This window comes from Halyomorpha halys, unplaced genomic scaffold (assembly GCF_000696795.3).
Source record: "Halyomorpha halys isolate HHAL.00 unplaced genomic scaffold, Hhal_1.1 Scaffold2473.1, whole genome shotgun sequence".
Classification (NCBI taxonomy): Eukaryota; Metazoa; Arthropoda; class Insecta; order Hemiptera; family Pentatomidae; genus Halyomorpha; species Halyomorpha halys.
In genome coordinates, this window is record NW_027104807.1 from 138,048 (window position 1) to 145,264 (window position 7,217).

Below are 7,217 nucleotides of genomic sequence, written 5' to 3' on the forward strand. Positions count from 1 at the left end.
TGGTTACGAATATACCCTCATATATTATACTATTAAATACATTCAATCAATATTTATTTTTCATAATTTATTTATTCATTTTTCAGGGATAAAGAGAGTTGTATATTTATAAAAAGTACAAATTATTTATATAGGTCGAATGCAAATACATAAAAGTTAAAAGTTACAAACATAAATTTAAATTTAAATCATATATACAAAACATAATAAACAACATAATATAAACAGATTATAATGTGGAAATAAATGAAAGTTGTCTGATTTATTTGAAATTTTTATGTATTCAATTTTTATAATGAAGTTTATTTTTTAGTAGAGATAAACTCAATTGAAACAAATCATTATTATTTGGTAACGAGTTGGCATTGTGCATCATTCTTGGTACACTGGAAAACGTAATGAAATTTTATTTGCGACAAGTTATAGCAAAAGTCAAATGTCACCTGGTTTGAAGAGAAGGTACATTGAAGTAAAAAAATTGGAGAAGATTAGGACAACCAAAAATATTATGTAAAACAAAAAAAATCCCTAAACATTATTATCTGTACAGGTAACTGATAAACAAATTATAGTACTGAAAATATTGGTAATTAGAGGTTCCGAAGTCTTTTCATTAAATTTATCACTAAATTAAAAGGTTTTTTTTTCTATCTACCTTTGCTTGAACCAAATTTAATTATAATATGAATCACTAAAACCCATGTAGGGTCAGTAAGGAAGTAATGTTTTTTGAATAGCAGTTAGACAAGGAAATCATCTGTTCAACATCACGTTTAACTGTCAGGTTTTTCCCCAATTAAAAGTACCCGCTTTATAGAAGTTGGTTGTTTCCTTGGAGAGTCCTCAAACACACAGGGGTGACTCACAGCTGCAGTAGCAGAATAAATAATTATTTGCCACTGCCAGATTCGGGAGGTAGTATTTTATGAAGTAGAAAACTTAAAGAATAGATAATTATTTACAGCTGCATTCAAGAGGTAGTTGAACAGTGGCTTACACACTGAGCCACCCCTCTACTCTGAATCAAATTTAATTTTACTATTGATAAATAATCAAGAATTTCACAATTATTTTCAATTAACAAGTAGGTAATTATTGAAAACTCGACAATTTTGTCAATCCTGGAGTGATCTAACTTTTAAACTAAAAACGATAAATTTACATCGAATTTTATGTAGTAGAAAACTTAATTAAAATATTATATTTAATCTGATTTGAATCACCAACTTACTTTTTCTTCATTCCGTCATTCATAATATTCATTTTGATTGTTTACTTCTATTGTTCTTATGTTGATTCTTATCCTTTTTGGAATGATTCGTTACTGAAAGATAGTCTAATCAGACTAGTTTTCACATATAAATTTGTTTTGTTAAATTTACCTTTTCACTAATTATTTTTGAGCTGATTTAAAAATGTTAAAAATTATCGGAACACAAAGATATTATTTATTATTGCTGAACAATTGTATAATAAGTCAAATAAATGTAACATAAACTAAAGTAATATAACTGTCAAAAAACTAAAGTAATTTAAATTTATTATTTCTGATGATTACATTTTATATATTATTGAAATAATTTTTAAAATACACAGTATTATTAACATACAAAAATAGTGAAACACCATATATTAAATTAAACTCGTACACTGAAAATATTTAGAAGGCTGCTACTTTTTCAAGTAGTGTGTCATTAAGATAGGAAAACGAAGGTGTCGGAAGATTAATGAGTGAGTACTTTTAAATGGTTCTTCACTTATTTAATATGTTGAGAAATTCTTTTTAATATACTGTCGCTAAGCTGTAATACCTCCTAAGTAAAAAATACTTTTTTATGCAACTAAAAAATTGCGAAACAACTACGCATGATTTTAGAGTTGTCTGGTCTCCACCATCGTTTAGTTATAGGTATTTAGTTATTGTATCTAAGATACCTACCTACATATTTTTTGAGAATTCTTTTGATATATATATTAATTTATCTCAAATCGATGTATCGATCGATTTTTAATGATGCATTGATGTTCAATTTTTTAGATGTGATTTATTCGTACTCATGAGTATCACTGAAATATATGGAGCTCCAAATGAAAAATTATTTTTTTAAACGTTTTGAAACAGCCGCCATTTTTTATCCCATCTATACTTGGCAGACTCATCAGTTTCGACCAGTAATCACACAAAGTTTTCATTAAAGTAATCAAAAATTGGGGTGAAAGAACTGATATTTTTCTCCTATTGGGTTCTTGAACTAATAGTACAAGAGCCGAGAAGAAAAAAAGGCAGTTATCTCACCCCAATTTTTGTTTACTTCAATGAAAACTATGTATAATTACTAGTCAAAATTGATGAGTCTGCCAAGTATATATAGGGGGATTAAAAATGGCGACTGTTTCAAAACCTTAAAAAAACATTGATTTTTCATTCAGAGTTCTATATCTTAAAAACTACCAAAAGACTAGAAAATTTAAGAGAACATTATTTAAAGTAGAGTAAATTTGCTGAAATATTAGCCTTAAAAGAGCTATTTACGTCCAATAGTTCTCGAGATATAATAGCTTTTTAAAAAGCAAAATTTCTTAAAAATCTACAGAAAGATTAGTAGTTAGTTAATTTATTTTGAGAAATCTATATTTCAGGAACTATGTGACGTACAGATGTCTATTAGCACTCAAATTAAAGCTAGTTTAATGGACTATAAAGAAGTTTATAACCTTGGATTTTTGAAAAATGTATCTCTAGATCCATAGTACGCACATATGTTTGCCAACACTCAAAATAAATGAAATTTAACTTACTATTAAATAGTTTATGACACTTATCTTCTTAGGGGTAGTAGTTTTTATGATATTCACATATGAATATAAATTTGGCAAATGAAAATTTGTCCAAATAACTATAAATCAATTTATTTTAGCAAAGTTCATGTAAACTATTACTCCTACGAAGATAAACACCATAAACTACTTTATAGCTCATCAAACTAGCTTTGATTTGAGTGCTAATAGACATCTGTACGTTAAATGGTTTTTGAGATATAAACTTTTCAAAATAAATTCACTAACTACTGATCTTTTAGTATGTCCCATACAACATTTTTATGAAATGTTGCTTTTTAAAAAAATGTATCTCGAAAACTATTTAACGTAAATAACCCTATTAGGGCTCATATTTCAGCATATTTACTCTTCTTTAAATGACGTTCATCGCTTTGAAACAGCCGCCATTTTTTATTCCCCCTACCTATACTTGGGAGACTCATCAATTTTGACAATTGATTATTCATAGTTTTCATTAAAGTAATAAAAAATTGGGGTGAGATAACTCCCTTTTTTCTCCTCTTGGGCTCTTATACTATAATAGTTGAGGTCTGAGCCTCACCTTGTCAGTAGTGATGGAATCCTTCCAGTTCACCATCAAACACTTTACTGATATCCATCTTCATAGAAAAGGAATCCTGCTTGTTAAGGCCCACCCTTAAACTGAAAAAGAACCGTTGAGGGTTAGTTCATCCTCTGAGCGAGCGGACCTAGCAGATGTCGCCAATTAAAGCAGTGATTTATATTTTAATAACTATTAATAATAGGATAATTAGATAGATGAAATTTCTAGCATGAACTAGATCTACGAAATTAAATTAAAAATGTAAAATTTTACGAAGACCTTTTTTCCTTATCAGTATATTTGTTTTTTTTTTGTAAACCTTATAGACAAACTTAAGAACTGTATTCAAACCTTGCGGTATGCAGCTGAAAATATATTACGAAATTTAAAAAGTGAATTATCACTCTGTTTTCTATAGCAAGGTTACGTCTGGACTATAAACTCGTATGTTATGAATGATATAAAGCATGAAAAGCATATATTGAAGATTTTAAAAAATAAGGCGATAGCATTATAAAAATTAAATGTTAGATGCTTGTGGATTTCATCTACGAAATTTCAAAATAAACGAAATAACTACAAATAATGGTCCGAGTGCGATCAAAATAAATCGAATATAATTAAACTATTTATTGTGAGCAACATTTCGCCCAACTCTGCAGAACATCGTCAGGGCTAGAAATCTAACTACCATATTTTATTTTTTTCTATTTTCTACATTTCAGAAGTTGACTTATCGATTACACTCCCATATCTTTTATCTGTTTTTTTTTCTCTCTTTATATTTATCTCATACTCCCTTATACATTTATTACTATATATTTTAGATGTTTTTGTCTTTTTTTTGCTATAAAACTTTATAATCCATCTTTAATATCTTTTATATCTCTTGTCTGTATTTTATATTTATCCGATACTTCCACCTTTAATTATATTCATTGCTGTATAATTAATGTTTTTATTATATAAATTTACAATGTTGTTCTACCTCCATACAATTTTAAATGTTTTATTTTCTTCATTATATTATATTTATTGTTTCCATTCTTTTAATTTTATTCTATTCTCCCTCTATATTTTATTTATACATCTATATTTATACATATTTTTCTCACTTACTGTATATATTTAAGTAAATTACCACTTGGTGTCTGCCTATATATTATATTTTCTTAAATTTCCTAATATTATCTTACTTTAATATTATTTTTTGTTTTTAGATGTAAAGTCATATTTTAACAGTCAAAGTCCCTCACTCCCTTATCCTATTAACACCTTTCTTCTGCCTTTAGCTGATTCTTTTGTTATTCCTCTATTCAAAAAGGTCCTATTTTTTAAGATTTCTCATTTATCTACTTTTTTACTTGTTGTTATTTCCGTTTTCATTAACTGTCTAATATCTTTTGTAATTTTCGTTTATTTATACTTTTCACTGTGCGTCTAATTTTTATTTTCTTTAATTTACTTTGTCCATTTTTATTTAATTTTCAAATATTTTTAGCCATACCTTTGTTTACTTTTATTTCATGTTACCTATTCTCTTACTTCGTTACAGTATTTTAGTTGTCTGTATCTTTTTTAGCCCAGATGAAACCCTGCCAAGTGGTAATAAACGTTGGTACACAATTAATTGTTTAATTACTATTTGAGCTATTTTGATCGCACTCTAACCATCTTCCTTTTATATATACACACGGTCAATTCACAATCTTCAAATTCATCCTAAACTAAATAATTTATTTATTGCTATTTAGAACTGTACATTATAATACATTTAGTAAATTTGATCTCAGTTAAATTGGAGCGTTACAGGTGTGTAGAGAAACTAATCATTGATAGCACTCTAATGACGTTTTACATTAGCAGGTCTCGTTGCCAACTTATTTTCAGGCGTTTCGGAGGATTGTCAGGAATGTAAGAGGAGGCAAGGTTAGAAACTAGTGGGTTTGGGTGGTTAAGGAGTTTGTGATGGAAGGATTAATATCTGGTTCAGGCTAGATCGGTTACATATGGTACATTAAGGTCTTTATGTATGATTTTATTTGTGACAAAGTAAGGAGCATTGAGGATTTTGGATTGGATACGAGAGGTATTCGAAAGTTTAGTGGAGTCCCAACGCTCAACTCCGTATGTCAGATTGGCCTTATTACAGTCATGTAGATCAGTCTTTTGTAATGAGCCATAGCACGCTAGTAAGATGATAAGAGGACATTGGAAGTTTAGACCGTTTGTCCAGTAAGTGCTGTGATAGTCGAAATCAACGTGCAGTTTCCTTTAAACTAAATAACAAATTAAGATATGAGTATGAACAATAGATAATGTAGGATGATGGAAACGTTGAAGATGAGCTGGTATAGTTCGAAACGTCCATTATAATATAGCTTTTAAGAAGTGAAAAAGGGTTGAATTTTGTTGAAATAATTAAATTTATTTTGAAGTATCGATATTTTAATCGACTCTATGCAGAAACGATAAGTGATAATATTAACGGGTTTTTTCTTTAATAGGTTAGACCTTTATTGGCTTGTATTCTAAATTAGAACTTTAAGATATATTTGTTATATGAGATACAAAAATTAATGATTTCTATTTGGTAGGTCGTCATTCGATTACCCTGACCCTCACAGTTTAAAGTGGGTTTAAATCGCTACGATAAACTAGGGTTGACTTTCATTAATTATGTGAGGCCTGATGATGAAGCGTACGTGTAGCAGAAGGTATTTAGTATGTGGGAAAGAAGACCTGCTAAGATGATTTAATGATCTCATAACAAGGATGCTCCCCCTTGCCAGCTTCTCAACGGATCCTTCGTAATTTCAATATGCGTTTTATTTTCCTTGCACGAGCTGTGAAATTGTTTTTGAACAGATTCCAACGTCCAGTGTCAATGCTAGTTTAGTTTTAATAGAGTTTATTTCTCGTGTTTCAATTATTCACTAACAACTTTTAGTATAGTCAAAATACCATTGGAAATGGCATCCTCTTATCATCTTACTAGCGTGCTATGGCTCTAACAGGTAAATAGTTATGAGAAATCATACTAGGGAGGTGCTAGTTTCAAATATAGTATGTGCTATTCATTTTGTGTAACAAATAAAAAGCTATAATAATGTAATATAAGTAATATTATATAAGAGATTATATGTTTCGTCAGTTTACCTATCTATATATTATAAAAAATCTTACCCTTCCTAAGGGTTAGCGGAAGAAGTGGGGAAATTTTGTACCTGACTTTCCGTTCCTCTGTGTCATATCTGTTTCAATCTGACAGGTACGTCCCCACGTTTGTTGGTTATTTTCCTCAATATCTCCCTTTTACATATTACTATACCTCATTTATGCCATATCTACTTCACCTATCTGTTTTACCTTTTACACCTACCTCTTTACCATATTTATAACTAGTTTTAACTAGTATTCTTCTACAAATTATTATTCTAGATCTGTACTTAGAATTTTATCACGTCTGGCTGTTATTTAATTTCGAAACTGCTTAGCTCGCGCCTTCTATCGAAAAACTTAAAAATTAGAATTTACAAAACTATTCTTTATGGATGCGAGACGTGGCCTCTTACACTAAGGGATGAACAGCGCCTTAAGGTTCTCGAAAATAAAGTATTACGTAAAATATTCGGACCGAAAAAGAATAAATTAACAGGAGAATATAGAAAGTTACACAACACTCAATTAAGGGACCTACACCTGGTAAATATAATTCAAGTTATAAAATTGCGGCGTATAAGGTTGTGAGGCTTAATAACGAGCGGATCCCTAAAATGTTAATAAACACTGAACCGACGGGTAAACGTCCGAGGGGTAGAAATAAACTTAG